The 17828-nt window shown below is 36.1% G+C and overlaps 1 long non-coding RNA gene across 1 annotated transcript; it reads right to left on the reverse strand.

Moving 5' to 3' along the window:
* Positions 1-1739: 1739 nt before the first annotated feature.
* Positions 1740-17450, reverse strand: LOC110100356. Its single transcript, XR_003701387.1, has 3 exons — positions 17310-17450; positions 16576-17176; positions 1740-2110 (listed from the first exon to the last, which is right to left on the reverse strand). It is a non-coding gene; the product is annotated as an uncharacterized LOC110100356 (long non-coding RNA).
* Between the last annotated feature and the right edge of the window lie 378 nt (positions 17451-17828).

Here is a 17828-nt window from a genome sequence, read left to right on the forward strand (position 1 = left end):
GAATATCAATATTATTGGTGAATCTTATAGTTCGTAATTTAAATTTTTTTCTTATTTTAATAAAAATATGTTGTGATTGATTTTGTATTTATACTTACAAATTTATCAGGCATGCGTCACAATATTTTTTCATCTGAATTATAATCATCATGTGATTTTTTTTTTTTAATTTTTAATGTAAAATGATTTTTTAATTACCATTTAGTATGAGTTATATGTGTTTTCTTATTCGAAAACACTATGAATTTTTTTACTTAGTAATTGTTAATTAGTGGACTGCATGTTTAGTCTTTATGTGTTTGTTTTTTATCAAAACTAATTTTGCATTTAGTAATTCTAGACATAAATATAGATTAAATTTAAGTAAAAAGTATTTTAATGTGATTAGTATTTATTTAAATACTTTAGAAATTGCACAAGTGGGATGAAATAATTTAAAAAATACAATAAAAATAGTTAAATATAAATTCATAAAAATTTCTAACATAATATGAGATAAAATAAGCATAAGCATTTAAAAAATTAATTCATAAAATTTATATAAATCTTTTGGGACTTCAAAAATTATAAAAAAAAAAATATATTATAAAATAAATTTAAAAAAATATTGATGAAATATGTTTGCAAAATGAACATCTGACAATCTCAAAATCCTCACTTGTATTGATATCTGTTAATTTCTTAAAGATTTTCATCATTGCTAAAAAATTATAAAAAAATCATGTAATTAAAATACTATAATTTCAATGTTATGGCGAAGACGGTTTATAATTTGGACTTATATTAACTCATGAAAAAAATTATTTGACTGGATTAAAATATGGACTGTTATAGACTGAGCATATGATATAATGAGCATGTGATTAAAATACTGATATAGACTCATTGGTTAGCATATATAAATGATTATGATATTTGAGTCTGACAGTTATTTCCTGATGCTTTAATTTTGTTCTCTTTATACAATTGATTTACCTATTGACAGTATTGTGCTTTATAAATCTAACCCGTACTGGTTTACTGAATTTTTATCCACAATTATATTTACTAGCTTTCCTACCATACTATTTTACTGTTTTTGTGATTTCTACAACTATCACATGTAACTTTTTATTGTTTCTGCATTAATTCTTGATCATATATATCGTTATTATTATGAAGTGACTAAAAACATGTATATTGTTTATCTACAGTGTTTTGAATTCAGTTATAGAATTTTAGTGTCGTCTACTGGGCTATTTAGCTCATTATATACAGTTTAAATGATTTCAGCTCAAGGCAAAAGGCGGGAATGAGATTGATTATGATCCTTCTAGTTCAATTTTTTTATTAGTTGCATTTTTACTAAGGATTTGAATTGACATGATATGATTGAATGATTCATGAATATTATATATAATTTTTAAAGTAATGAATATAGGTATACATTAATGTTTTGGATTATATAATTTATTTCTCTTTTTTTTTACTAATAAATGATATTAGATAGCTCTAATTTTGTTATTAAAGGATAAAAGAAAGAATTCTTCCAAATTGATTCGAGAACGTGCCTAGTTACCACTTTCTTTAAATTTATACTACATTCATTTTTACTTTAAACCAAACAAAAAAATAATTCAACTGAATTTACTTTATACTCATCTATACAGCTCTAAAATATTTTTTTATACTGTATTTTTTTTATATTACATTCTTTTTACATTACCTAACATAATAAATTTGCATCTAACTAAACAACATTGGGCAACCAAAAAATTACATTGAAGTGATTCTTGAAACATGCAAAATGAATCCAAAACATGAGCGGCAGCCAAACCTTCCATCTTACAAAATGTTGACAGCAAACATAAACGACAGGACCCTAATCAACTTAGAAAAGCAGTCATCGCTTCCTCTTCAGCGACGTCAAATACTTCATCACAAACTCGATAGCCTCTTTCAGAGTTGCTCTCCGTCCCTCTCTGTAGCTTCAGAGTTCATTGATGACGTATCTGCCGCTTGGATTATGCTCATTAATCTCCAACAAAGCCGATTTCACAGCCCTATAGACCTCATCGCCCAGCTCGCATCTTAAAGCGACCAATTTCTCATCATCTTCCTGTACAACCTCCTGCATGATGAATCAATTGTCAAATCATGAAGCATCTTCAAAATTAAATTAATAAACTTTGAGAGAGATTTGCGACATTAGATGCGGAATATGTTGAAGTTAGAAGATTAAAATGGGTGAATTTTGATAAGCAATCAATGACTATCAAAATAGCAGTATAGCCTTTAGAATTAGGCAGACTAATAGTGATGCCTATAAACAAATCTTTCCAAATTTGCAAGGATATTGATAGAGGAGAAAGGAGTCCAACAAGAGGAAGGGTAGATGATTTGATTTTCTAACAAGACAAACATTTGCTAACAAAATCGGCAATGTCTTGATGAAGGTCAAGCCAATAAAAATTAGTTGAGGTTCATTTAATGGGTTTAAGAACACCTTGATGACCTGCAAGAGGTGTAGAATAGAATTTTGTGAGGATTTGTTGTTTGAGAGAAGAATCCTTACTGAGATAAATATGACCTTTATATTAAAGAAATTAATCAGAAATTGATAATCTGTATGAGAGAGTTTGTCGTTAGAAAGCTAAGAAGTTATATGAAGAATATCTTGAGAATGAATATTGCTTACATGAAACAGACTAGATAAAGGGAATTTTGGATAAATGTGAGAGAGGGTCCACACACAAACATAACCGAATTCCAATTACAATATCAGCCTTCTGATGGAATTCTGCCATAGTATGCATCTTTTCATAATTAAGAGAATCTTTAAATTATTTTCTTATATTATCTACTATTAAGTAAGTTATTTCCTTAAATTAAGTACTATTATTTACTTAATTACAAGTACAGTAAATTTTTATTAAGCTTTTAAAATAAGATTGACGATATAATTACTTAAAATTTTTACATACCTGAAAATTTGGATCTTATACTAACCCTCATGCCTCCTCTCTCTCTCTCTCTCTCTATCTATCTATCTATCTCTCACTTTCTCACTCTAACTTTCTCCCTTATCCACCTCATTTTCTCTCTAACCATCATCTCTATACATCTCTTTCCAAATTGATATGAGTTATTTTAGGAAGGTAATTAAGGGGGATTTGAATTTTGAAATTCAAAATTCATGGGGCATTTGGAGGGGCAACAGGCGGCATGGGAGCCAAGGGGAGGCTGGCGGCTATATATGGGATTTGGAGGGGCGGCCGGCGACTAGGGGAGCCGAAGGGAGGCTGACAACTATGGGGTTGGAAGGGGCTCGATTAGGGAAGAGGAGGAGGGAAAGACAAGGGAGAGCAGGTCGATAGGTTTTGGGAAAAGGGGTGGTGGCTGGATGTAAGGGGGAGAATGAAAAAAGATGAGCCGCGAGTCTCAGACTCTTCCAAAGACTGACGGGTATTGCAATAACCCTCACCTAGGATTTTCTTTCTTCTCTCAAAGCTCACAACAATGAAGAAGACAAAAACTCAAAATTTTGTTCATCAAATCATCATCTCAAATATAATAGAAGGGGTCTTATATATAGGCCTCAACTTGACAAAAGAAAAAGGACTAAAATGCTCACATGGCTACAATAACAAGCTAAATACCCATAGGGTAAAATAGAGAAAACTGAAATATAAAAGAAACAATACATAAAATGCATAAAAAATAAAGGCTCCTGATCGTAGCCGTCGATCTCTGATCCCTCCTCTTATAAACGCGCCAAAATCTTCTGTTGATGTCCTCATCATTTTCCCTGGGTGGGAGAAAACTCGACCCCGTCGAGTGAACATCTCGAGAACTCTTGTATAACTCTAAAAGATCTGGATCCAATCTCTGCAACTCATCCTGTTCAATCTACATGTCCTCTATCACCGATTTTCCTTTCCAATGAACTAGATACCTTTAGCGACCACCTTCTTTAGTGGAAATAATTTCATCGTCAAGTATTGCTTCAATCTTCTGTGCATTAGGTAGATGAGGCAGATTGGGGTGTGGAGGTATGCTAGGATTCTCACTAGATAGGTTCACACAAGCCTCATCATATAGAGGATTAGTAGGGTTAAACTCTGGTCCCTTAAACGCTACTAGATCTTCAATATTAAACGTATGATTTATATTAAAACCTTTAGGAGGTCTAACATATAAGCATTACTGTTTATTTTTGAAATTATTTTAAAAGGTCCTCCACTCCTAGTATGCAACTTTTTAACAAACCTTGAGGGAACCGCTCCGAATTAATCTGTACCATTACAAAATTTTCAACTTCAAATTCTTTAAATCTTTTCTTGTGATCAACATTAAGCTTATAGTTGGCATTGCTTTGTTCAATTTTTTTATTAATTTTCTTATGCAATTCCTAGAGATGAGATGCAAATGCAGATGCAGACTCAGATGTTCTAACCTTAGGACACATAGGGATTAAATTTATAAGCTGTCTAGGCTGGTACCTGTACACAATTTCAGCAGGACTTAAACATGTGGCTCGATTAACATAATTGTTATAAACGACTCAGCTACTGGAAGTTTGGAATCCCACTCTCGAATGTGTTCTCATACCAAAGTCCTTAAAAGATTATCCAGACTTTTATTAGCAACTTTGGTTTGCCCATCAGTTTGGGGATAAAAAACAGTGGAAAATTGGAGTTTTGTACCCATCTTGAGCCATAAGATTTTCTAGAAATAATTAGTGAACATAACGTCTCGATCGAAAATTATGGTTTTGGGTAATCCATGCAGTCTAAAAATTTCATTGAAATATAATTCCGTAATCCAAGAAACATCAAAAGTTTTGGAGCACGGGAGGAAATGGGTCATCTTAAAAAATTGGTCAATGACCACACAAACTGAATCATACTTTCTAAGGGTCTTGGGTAGGCCTAGGATGAAATCAATGCTCAAGTCCTACCAAGGGCAATTGGGTACTGGAAGTGGTATGTAGAGTCTCGTATTATGTTTTCGCTGCTTGGCTAGCTGACAAATGGGCATCTACTCACTAGCTTACTAACGTCGTGTTTTAGGCTAGGCTAATAGAATCAGTGTTCTATCGACACAATGGTTTTGGTTTGCCGAAATGACCAGCTAATCCTCCAGCGTGTATTTCACTTACGAGGAATTCTCTAAGAGATGTGTTGGGAATGTAGAGTTTTTGGCTTGAATAGATATCCGCCTTCCAAAAAGAAATCATCAACTCTTCGTTCACATCTAGTTATCAGTAAGGAGTATGTTTTCTTAAAATCAGGGTAGTCTTTATAATCTTCCTTAATTCATTCAAATCCAATCACTTCAGCCCTCATTTCTTTAGTTATCATTATCCGATGGCTTAAAGCATCTGTTGCCTTATTTTCAGATCCGGGCTTCTGTCTGATCGTATATGTATATTCTTGAAGGAATTTGACCCAACGACCATGTCGTGCATTGAGTTTCTTTTAGGAATTTATGTAACGCAAGGATTCGTGGTTAGAAAAGATGACAAATTTTTGGGGGAGCGGGTAATATCTCCAATACCTAAGGGATTGAATGATAGCGTAAAATTCCTTATCATAGGTATAATATCGCTGCCTGATGTCATTCAACTTTTCACTAAAGTAAGCTACGGGATGAACTTCTTGGGACAGGACGCCACTAATGCCAATGCCTGAGGAATCACAGGTGATTTCAAAGACTTTAGAAAAAATTAGGTAGGCGCATGACCGGGGCTTCTACCATTTTCTTCATGATTTCATCAAAAGCTCTACAGCCAGCTAGGGTCCATAAAAAGTCTCCCTTTTTGAGACAGACCGTTATAGGGGCTAGTATGGTGCTGAAGTTCCGAATAAACCTCCGATAAAATGTGGCCAGTCCATGAAAACTCTGAACATCTCTAATATTTTTAGGTTCTGGCTACTCATTAATTGTTCGCACTTTTCAATATCAACAGAAATTACTTTAGAAGATATAATAAATCCGAGAAAAGTAACACTATCTGTGATGAACATACATTTCTTATGATTAGCATATAATTGTTCATTCCTCAAAACCTCACAGACTTATTTTAAATGATTTAAATGTTGGTCCACCGAATTACTATAGTTCAAAATGTCATCAAAGTAGACTACTATGAATTTTCCTAGGAATGGTCTGAGGACCTATGTCATAACTCTCATAAACATACTTTATGCATTACTCAGACCAAAAGGCATAAAATGTCCACTCGTATAACCCATCCTTAGTTTTAAAAGTAGTTTTCATTCATCTCTAGGACAAATCCTAATTTGGTTATAACCGCTCTTGAGGCCAATTTTAGAAAATAGGGTGGCTCCGGTCATCATATCCTAACATGTCATCTAGACGAGGAATAGGGAAATGATATTTGACCGTGATTTTATTGATAGCATAGCTATCAACACACATCCTCAACGAGCCATACTTCTTGGGGGTCAAGAGGGTGGGGATAACGAATGGGCTAAGGCTTTCCTTAATAAAACCACATTGCAGTAACTCATCTACCTGTCTCTTAAGTTCAGCATGCTCTGTAGGATTCATGCAATAATGTGGTAGGTTGGGAAGGGAAGCTCCAGGTACTAAGTCGATGACATATTGGATGTCCCTTAGAGGTGGGAGTTGGTTGGGTAAATGTTCAGGGAAGACGTTACCAAAGGTTACAAGGAGGGGCTTAACCTCTTATGGGATAGGTTCTTGAAGATATGGACTCACTTCCCGAGCTACTAAGGCGTAAAAGGTTTAAACCTAACACTAGTTTAATATCCAGGTCTTTCGTAGTTAATAGGTTTAGGCATGTATTGGGTTTAAGGGGAGTGGATTTTACGTCCTCCTTGGTAGACTTAGGTTGGAAGGGTAAGAACTTAATCTTCTTTCCATTATGCTTGAACATGCAGGTGTTAGACCTCCCATAGATATGAACGTCATTATCGAAAAGCCATAGACAACCAAGGATGATCTGACCAACATCCATGGTTAAAACATCGCACCAGACCTTTTCCTTGTATCCCACAAATTCGACGGGGATAAGACTCCTTTCTTTTACTTCCAAGGCGGTCAAGTTGATCCAAGTGACCTTGTATGAGTTTGGGTGTGGAGTGGTTTTCAGGTGAAGCTTAGAGATCATAGTAGACAAAACAACGTTAATACAACTTCGACTATCAATGATAACCTTATAATTATTATCACCGATTTTGGTGAAAGTATGGAAGATGGAAGTTCTACGCTAATTGTCACTTAGTTTAGGTTGGGATAAGGCACACCTAACAATTTGTATATCTAAGTGATCAATCTTTTGCAGGCAGTTGATCACAACAGTGTCTTCATCACAAAAAAAGTCTTCTTCGTCATTGATGTGATGAACTAGCTTGGTGTTAGGTTCATCCTCTTCATTGATAACTTCTTTGATTATGGTTACCTTATAGGGGCTGAAACATTGAGAGGCAATGTGTCCATACCCATGAAACTTGAAGCATTTGGTTCCCACAGATTTTGAGTGTCTCACATTCAGGGGTTTTGTTCTTAAAATTCAGACGGGGTTGGAATTGTCCAGTAGTGGGTCAACCAGTCATGGGACCAAGTGATTTGTTTTGGGGTCGATTGGAGGAGGGTTTAAAAGGGTTAGGATGGAAGTCTTGGCTTTTCAGGTGGATATGGTTCTTAGATTCTTCTAGGTCTAGCACATGATTACAAACAGCCTCTAAGATAGTGATTCCTCTAGCAAAGAGTTCATTTCAAAGGTCTTCTATAAGTCTAACTCTAAACATTGATAGAAGTTGGGCAGGGGTGGTGGTCTCCTTGCCACTACAGCATATTATGAAGTCATCAAAAGTAGATAAGTAATACTTCACATGTTTACTACCCTGGGCCAACCTATTCCAACGATTTAAAAGTTTGGGGTAGTAGGAAGGGGGAAGATACTTTTTCTTGAGATCTTGTTCCATTATTCTCCAATCAGTGATAGGGTATTCTCCTTAAGTTTCACGCATATGTTCAAGGTTAGTCCAGTACTGACTAGCTCTACCGTTCAACTTCATTTCAGCAAATCTAATTTTTTTGCCTCTAAAATGTTGTACCACCTAAAGTAACTATCCATTCCTTTAAGCCAATCCAGGAAAAAATGGGGGTCAAGGGTACCATCAAAGGAAGGGGCATCAATTCGGATTTTCTTGAGTAACTGAGCATCATTATCTCTCCAAATCGGATCATGACCTACGGGTTCCTAATTGGTCTATGGTTTTGATAGTAATGGTCTCGAGGTGGTCCGTAGTCGGCTCATGGTTCTTCGACGTACAGAAACAAAGGTATAGAATGAGTATACATCGTTGGTTTCCTAACCTTTCAATGTGGTCTAGACGTTCTCCAGCTTGTCGTCTAAAGTAAGCTAACTCACCTTAGGTTTCTCTAATTTATTGGGTCACGATGCCTAACTTTCCTACAATCAAGTTTAAAGTACATTGAATTTATTCCGGGATATACTAGGTGACACTTAGGGATGTTAAGGAATAGGGGCATCACCTAATCATATAAGCCAACACACCTAAAGCTCACTAAATGATATAGAGATGTAGTGGACAACAAACAATAATGTTGTAAAAGTTTTTATACGGAAGTGAATGCAACCTAAGACGTCTATTGAATGTGTATGAAGGGATACTGAAATGAACTAGCATGCGACCATGCTCTGATACCAAGATAATGTGATACAAACAAGAATTGCAAAGAATTATTAAAATTATTGTAAAGCTTGCTACTTTAAGATTAATGAGCCACAATAATTAATTTTAATAACTCTCGATTGACATCTTTCTTTAGCATGCAGTCACAATTTAGAAAAACAAAACAACTTAAAATAATATCAAAAAAATTATAGTAAAACTAAATATGTCGTAATAAGAATCCATGGGTTAATATTTAGAACTTTCACCTAGAGTTTCCACTCACTCAAACTATATGAAAGGCTTTTAGCGGAGAGAGACTTTCAGCAATCCAAATGATGCCACTAAGATGGTTAGGACGCTAACGATCTTGATCCACGGGAAGGTAGCCGAAGAAGGAGACGTAGGTGGATCTCCAACGAGTTTCCATTGTTTAGAGGGTCGTTGTTCGTCGATAGTCTCAGCTAGGTAGAATAGTATGCATTCAACGTAATCGTCAACAAAATCTTCAAATTCCTAATCGGGGTCGAATAACGGCGACTGAAGAATATCGGGTTATTCTTGCGAATCGTACGCGAAACCGTGGTCAACTTCAGGATCGGTCATTCATGAATACGACATAATCCTTTCTTGGGATCCTTAGAGGGGGGGGGGGTTGAGAAGGACGAAGGGAGGTGAGGAACCGACAGTTTGGGGGCTCGGGTAGAGGGAGAAAGGGAGGGGGATGGTTAGGGTTATAGGTGGGGATTCCTTGGGTTTATGGTTAGAGAGGTATAGGAGAAAACTTTGAAAATTTGAATTTAATATCAGATTTTTCAAAGAGAGGGAAAGTGAATAATTTGAATTCCAAATTATCCCAAATAAGGTTATAGAAGCCGGCGGCTTAGGAGGGATTTATGGGAGAGTTAATTGGTGATTAGGAATTATATTGGGGAGTGAAAATGGCAAGGGGAGGGGTTGACCATATGAGGAGGGAGAGAGGGTGTTTAGGTTCAATGTATGTGTATGCATTAATTGGATATTAGAATTAAATCTGAATTTAGTTTCATATTTAATGTAATTGGAAAGACTTCTAAATTAAGGATTATCAAAGAGAAAATTATTTGAAATTCTAATATAGAATTAATTTCAAATAAAGACACTTTTCAAATTGATATGAATTATTTTAGGAAGGTAATTAAGGAGGATTTGAATTTTGAAATTCAAAATTTATGGAGCATTTGGAGGGGCAGTCAGTGGCAAGAGAGCCAAGGGGAGGCCGGCGGCTATGAGATTTAGAGGGTCGGCCGACGGCTGTGAGGTGGGAAGGGGCTCAGTTAGGGAAGAAGAGGAGGAGTAGACAGGGGAGAGCAGGCCGACGGGTTTTGGGGAAAGGGAAGGTGGTCGGATGTAAGGTGGGGAAAGAAAAAGATGAGCTGCCAGTCTCGGACTCTTCCAAAGACTAACTGATGTGAAACTAAATGCGATAGACAATAATTGCAATTAAGATATTAATAGAAGAGGTAAACTTTGCTTTATTATCAATAAACCATTGTTTACTCAAATAAAAGTTTAAGAATATGACATGAGTGATTAAGCAATAACAATGGGTTACACTTAGAGATTAGTAGGACTTGCAAAATACAACAAATGATTAATAAGCAATGCAAATAGAAAGTATAACAAAAGCCTCAAGTTTAAAATCTAGATCTTTCACCTAGAGATCCTTCACTCAACTCTTGAAAGTGGAAGCTAGCAGAGGAGGATTGCAAGCACACTTAAGGATGCCACTATCACACAAGTGATGCCGAGAGGACTAGTCACTGGGGAAGAAGTCGGAGGTGGAGGAACGAGTTGTCGTCCAGTGATTGCCCACTCTTCAAGAGACCTTCCTTCGTTGATGAACTCTGCTAAGTGGGGAAGGATGCGGTCCACGTACTCCTTGACGGTGTCTTCGGTTCCGAATCCGGGATCAAAGGAGGATCGGATGATATCAATCTCCCACGAGAATTGAAAACGAGTCCGTGATCAACTTCTGGATCCGCCATGCATCCTTGCCGGGAGATGAAGGAGTCTCAATGGAAAGAAGAGGGAGAGGAGTTGGCGGCTTGGAAGGAGGAGGGTGTTGGGCCGGCGTGAGGACTTGGGGGGGATCGGCTAGGGTGGGAGGCCAAGAGGTAAATGCAGAAAATCTGAAGTTGTTTAAGATTTTAGAGGTTTGGGAGGGATTTAATTTGAAAATTCAAATTAATCCAAAAGGGGAGGGGCGAAAATGGGGAGGGAATTGGGGCTAATTTAGTGGGGGAATTGGAGTTAATTTGGGAGAGAGAGAGGCCCATAGAGGGGGCCAGCCAAATAAGAGAAGAGGGAAGGAGATATGTGTTAATTAGGTGGGACCTACACACTTAATCAAAGATTTGGAGAAAATCTGAATTAAATTTCAGATTTTATAAAAAAGGGAAGTTTCCTAATTTAAATGCAAGTAATTGGCAATCGTTTGAATTGAAATTCAATTATGAAGATTGCCTAAAATCTTGGACTTATTTTAGGAAAGTTATCAATGCCTCTTGGGAAATTTGAATTTTTAATTTATGAGCCCAAGAGGGGGGCCGGCGGGTAGAGGTGTGGAGAGGGGGGGAATGGGGGAGGGAGGCCGGCAGCTGGGGGGTCGATGGGCGGTGGCCGGTGGCTTGGGCGGCCCAAGGAGGCCGGTGGCAAGGGGGATATTGGGGAGGGGAAAACTAATGCCAGGAGAAATAAGAGAAAGACTTGAAAAAAATCAAGGAAGCTACAAACCTCAAATATCTACTCAAGAACTCACAAAGAGATCTTGGGAATCTCGGAACTCACAAAGATATCATTCTCCTCTTATGAACTCACTAAGAGATCAAACAAGTAGAATAAACTTTCATTAACAATTCATCAATCAATGCAATGCATGAGGCCTCCTTTAAATAGGCCAAGATAAAACAAAACTAAAACGACACAAATGCCCTTAGGGCTACATAAGTGACTCAATGCCCACAGGGGCAAACTAGGAAAATAAAAATGCTAGAATAAATAAAATACAAATACATCAGAAATAAAGGCTCTGGATCGTAGCCGTCGATCTGTGTCTCCGGCGATGGTACACGTGTCGAAATCTGATGTCCTCATTACTGACGGGTATTGCAATCACCCTCACATAGGATTCTCTTTCTTCTCTCAAAGCTCACAACAATGAAGAAGACTAAAGCTCAAAATTTTATTCATCAAATTATCATCTCAAATATAATAGAAGGGACCTTATATATAGGCTTCAACATGATTAAAAAAAAGGAATAGAATGCTCATAGGGCTACAATAATAAGCTAACTACCTATAGGGGTAAAATAGGAAAAAATGAAATATAAAAATAAATAATACATAAAATGCATCAAAAATAAAGGATCTTGATCGTGGCCATCAATCTGCGATGCCTCCTCTGTAAATGCGTCAAAATCTCCTACTAATGTCCTCATCAATAATGGAGCTGCATATGTAATAAATTGTACATTTAATAACTCATGAAATTTTGGCCGACGAATAAATCTCTAAAAATATGTTTGAGGATCCTTCATATAGGGCATTTCCTCACATTCTTCAGTGTTTGTGATATGCAAACCAGCAGATATTACTTGATAATTCATCTCAATCAAATGACTCAAGGTATACCTACCAAGTATAGCCTTGGCAAACTTCAGTATATCAACAACATTTTTCATCAAAACATATTTAGGCTTCAAAAATTGTACGGTAACCATGAAGTCAACAATTTGGTGGTTTCGTTCATCATCTAATGGTGCATCAACATTTCTAGGTGTTAGCAGCTTCAAACGTTTTAGAAATGTTGATGCACCATTAGATGATGAACGAAACCACCAAATTGTTGTCTTCATGGTTACCGTGCAATTTTTGAAGCCTAAATATGTTTTGATGGAAAATGTCATTGATATACTAAAGTTTGCCAAGGCAGGTCAGGGTGGGCAAATGCCAAGTCAAGTATAACATGTCAAGGCCATGGGAGGATCCCAAGTTAGGTCAGGGTGGGCAAAAAAAAAATGTATTAGAAGGGTGTTTTTGGAATCCCCCCCCCCCCTCAAAAATAAATTTTGCCCTAATCTTATCATTGGCACACATACCTGCCCATCCTGAACATTCTAGCAACGCGTTTCCATCTGCGCTGCCCTCGACGGCTTGCCTCGTCTTCGCACTTCGTAGTCACATCAACAACATTTATCTTCTTCTTCGAAGTAGCAGACGTAACCTTTGTCTTCATCTTCGAAGCAGCAACCGCAGCCTTTGACTTCCTATCCTTCACACTTTGAAGCCCTCATCTTCCCAGTTCTTCCTCGGCTCCTTGGTTTGAAGGTTTTTTTTTTTTTTTTTTAATCAACCAAATTGCTTTTTTTTTTTTTTTGCTAAACCATTGTCTGCGTGATTGTGTTACTGTGTTAGTTTTATTCCTGAAACTAGACGAATATTATCAGTGGATAGTCTCATGTAATGCTTATAGGAATTGATTAAGAATATTGTAATAAAGTTTTTGACGATTAATTGGGTTGTCATTGAACATTCCTTGTCTTTGTCATTAGTTTAGTAAATAATTCCCGGTAGCTTGCCTCTTCCCGTTTCTTTTAATGAATTTGGATATATTCCTAGTTTATCTTTTTTTTTACCTTTTATTTTGATCTTCTTTTATTTTTTGGAGCTTCCTTATTGAATGCCTTCAACCCATAAAAAATATTTCTTATCCTTGGCAAACCCTTTCATATCCTCTTGTTTATCCCCAACCTTTATACATATGATCGCCACTTAACAATCACAAGTCTTTATTCCCGTCTTCTCAAAGCATCCTAAACTCATCATAGCTAAACCATCATCTCATCCTAAGCCACATACATCAAACTATATGCTCTAGCCCCATCTTCTCAAAGCATCCTAAACTCATCATAGCTAAATCATCATCATCATCATCCCCTCTACACCTCTTTGCCAACAATGGAAGTGTGATTTTCCAAAAATTTTTGAACTCCAAATCATATTCAATAGCTTATTTTTCATTTCCCTACACCTAAAAAAATAGTCAACCCAATTCATCATAAAAATTTATCCACCAACATATCAATTGTTCTAAGAGTTTAGCCGTGGATTAAATATGTTTCTTAATTCACTACAAAAAGATGTTGTTTTTTGTCTTTATTGTTATGCATTTAAGCCTCAAGAGCAAGTTAGCACTAGGGGTGTCAATTCGGGTCAACGGGTCGGGTTCGGGTAGAACTTAGAACTAACCTGGCACTGTTCGGGTCAACCCGAACCCGACCCGTTTTTAAAAACGGGTGAGGTTTCCGGACCCGAACCCGGCATGATTCGGGTCCGGGTCAACCCGACCCGACACCAATGACCTGAAGTTGATCTAAAATTGCTAGTTTTTTGGTCAAAATCGGGTAAAAAACGGGTCAATGTTGGGTTTCCGAGTCAAATAGGAATTTTCGTGTCATTTTTCGGGTTGCTAGGTCAACCCGAACCTGACCCGATTTTTAAAACAGGTTGATTTGTTGAACCCGAACCCGACCCGTTTCGGGTCCGGGTTGACCCTAACCCAGATTTTTTTGGGTCGGGTTCAGGTCGTGTTTCGGGTCGTGTCAAAAATTGACACCCCTAGTTAGCACTAGCCAAGGTGGTGGAAACACATTTGTTGGTGAGGGATTTAAGAATTGGAAGAGAAAATAGTAGCTTCTTAGTCATGTCAGAGAACACAACAATGCACACAAGGCAAGACATAAATATGAGGCTTTAATGAAGAGTCAAGAACAGAGTATTCCTGCTTTATGGTCGACCAAGGATGAGAAGCATAAAAAATAATATCGCATCATGTTAACTACAACTGTTGATTACGTTCGATTTCTTATTCGACAAGGGTTATCATTCCATGGGCTTGATGAATCATCTAGTTCCGATAATCAAAGGAATTACATAGAACTATCTCAGTTTCTTGCAAATCATAATGAAGAGGTAAAAAAAGCTATATTTGAAAATGCAAGTGCAAAGTTAAAATTGATTGTACCAAAGGTCCAAAAAGATATTTGTAGTTCTATTGTTGTTGAGACCTTGGCTATAATCATGAATGATATTTGTTATTCTTACTTCACCATTCTAGTTGATGAATCCTGTGATGTTTCAGTTATGTTCGGTGGCTATTGCAAAAAATTATTGGCAAATAAAGCATTTTTTTTAGATCATTTCAAGAATTGTAAATACTGTTGGAGTTTCATGCAAGAAAAATGATACTCTAAAATCTATTCAACGTGATAATATAGTTTTTCATTTAAGAAGTGGAGAGTTAAATGATGGCCTAGGTTTGAAACAAGAAAGTAATTTGCATCGTGCTGGTGATATCCGTTAGAGTTTGCATTTTCAAATATTAATCAGTCTAACAAAAATGTATGCTTATGTACTTGAAGTGCTCGAAATTATCAAAGAAAATGGGATACATGATCAATAATCAGTTGAAGCTGATGTTTTAATAAATGCTATGGAATCTTTTGACTTTGTCTTGACAATGCATTTAATGATTGATATTTTAGGGATTACAAATGAATTATCGCAAGCATTACAAAGAAAGAATCAAGATATTATAAAGCAATGAAATTAGTATAAGTGTCCAAACAACGATTGCAAATGATGAGGGAAAATGGATGTGTGCCTTTACTTAAAGAAGTGTCACATTTTTGTAATGTTTTTTAAACTGAAGTTTCAAATATGGATTTCAAATTCAAGGCTCATGGACGGTTAGTACAAAAATGTGCATAAATTATAAACTTTCATCATTATTGAGTTGATTTATTCTACATAGTTATTGATATGCAACTTCAGGAATTGGATAACTGATTCTCTGAAGCTAGTACCGAGTTACTTCTTTGTGTGATATGTCTAAATCCGAGTAATATGTTCTCTGTTTATGTTAAGGAAAATTAATTCGTCTTGCATAGTTATATCCAGCATATTTTTCTATAGTTGATCTTATATCTCTTAAGCATCAGTTATCTACTTATATTATTGATATGCGTACTAGCAATGAGTTTACATCTTTGACTAGCATTGTAGCTCTTGAAAAAAAGATAGTAAAGGATAAAAAAATATTGTGTATCTCCTGGTTTATAGAATTATTATTTTGGCACTGATTTTACCAGTTGTTATTGCTATGGTGGAGAGAGCATTTTCTGCAACGAAGATCATAAAACATCGGTTGCATAGCAAAATGGGTGATATTTAGCTTAATGATTGTCTAATGTCATATATTGAGAAAGAAGTATTTGATTCTGTTCCGAATGAAGATATTATATAACATTATCAGAAAATACAAAGTATAATGCAAAGTTGATAATTTTCTTTTTAATTTCATAAATTATAATGAAATACAAAGCTTTGTTTTGAATAATTTTTGGTATTGACTTTTTTTAATATTGAGTTTGCCTATCCTAAAAAAAGGCTGGATCCGCCACTACTTGTGTTGCTCAAAGAGGTTAATGTAGTCATAAAAAAGCAATGTTGAATAGGGGCATGGATTCTGTACAGTCACCAAACGATAGAACCGTCCGGTTAAGCGTTGGGTTCCCAGCAGTATCGAGCGGTACCGAGTTTGGGTACCGAGCTCGGTACCGAGCAATGGGGTGACGTGACGCATTTTTATTGGTCTTCGGACGCCCTTCGGACTCCGCACAGAATAACAAATCGTTGAATAGAGCCATAGTGAGAAATGATTTTGCAAAATTAAAATTCTAAATGACTTGCAATTAAGCATGCTATAAGAATCCACATGAAATGTACAGTTTTATCTAGTGGTACCTTCACCAAGGAGTTAACAGGTTAAAAGCTATCTTGCAAATTAAACAAAAATATATTGTACCTTCTTTTCATCTTCAAGTTTCCTTATCTCAGACTCACTTTGAGCTGCTAATGTGTTCAGTTGCTTGGATCTGAATGCATGTTCTCTTCTCTTAGAATCCAGCTCAGTCCTTAAGTTCTCATTCTAAAAAAAATTCTACAAGAACGATCTCGGGCGAGTTGCTGCATTCTTTGAATTTCTAAGGAAGAACACAAAATTCCAGAGTGTAATTGTCCTCAAGCTCCTCAATGTGCTTCTTCTTGACTGCAATCAGAGTTGCTAAATCTTGAATAAGTTTGCTCATTTTATTAGACTCCTCATTAGTTATATATCATCAACAGTTTTCAAATATCCATGTTTTCGTAGATGATCCCCAATAGGACCTCCTGAATAATAGTCATCAGCACGAGCCGCTCATCCATATATTCCTGGAATAGAATTCCTTTTTTCAACCCAATTCATCTTACCAAAGTGATCAGCATAAAAATAGTTCACAACCACATTTCCTGTATGGCCCCTGAAATTCCATAAAGAGTGGAATTTTATGGGATTGAATTTAGAGAGCAACTCCTTAAGCCTATTGCCACTTTCACCAACATACTTTCCATTCTTGAATTCTGTTCTAAAATGCAGCAGAAGAACCATCAGCTCCGTGCAGGTGAAAACAACCTGTTTAGAAGCTAAGAACGCCGAATGAAACAGCTAAATCCTGCTCACAACGGCCGAGGGTCCTATCTAGGGCATGCGAGATGTACCTTTGTGCCGTTGAAGTTGAAGCAATCGACGGCCGGGAGAGGCGCAACGGAGAAGAGAAGAAGCTGGAAGAAACTCCAAGCCGTAAGGATGGAGGGAATTTGCGAAATCGCGAAGGAATCAGTTGGAGATGAAGCTTTTTCACCGCCCCTACAGCATGATTGATACAATCGCGCATGATTGATACAATCGCGAATAAATTAAAAATGAATCTTAAATAATTAATTAGTAGTATAATTAAGTTATCTAATTGTATTTAATTAATTAATTAACAGTGTAATTATCATGAAATTAGTTTAATTAAAATTTTTAATTGGTTTATTATTATATGCATTAATTGTATAATTGTCATTAAATTAATTTAATATTTAAATATTTAATTAAAGCATTAATATGAGTTATAATTAAATAATTTAAAATTTAAAATATAATTAACAAATTAATTAGGATTTAAGAAAATAATTAGATAATTAGTAATATAATAAGTAATTTATCATTATAACTTATTAACTTTATTTTAA

Source organism: Dendrobium catenatum, unplaced genomic scaffold (genome assembly GCF_001605985.2).
Source record: "Dendrobium catenatum unplaced genomic scaffold, ASM160598v2 fragScaff_scaffold_763, whole genome shotgun sequence".
NCBI lineage: Eukaryota > Viridiplantae > Streptophyta > Magnoliopsida > Asparagales > Orchidaceae > Dendrobium > Dendrobium catenatum.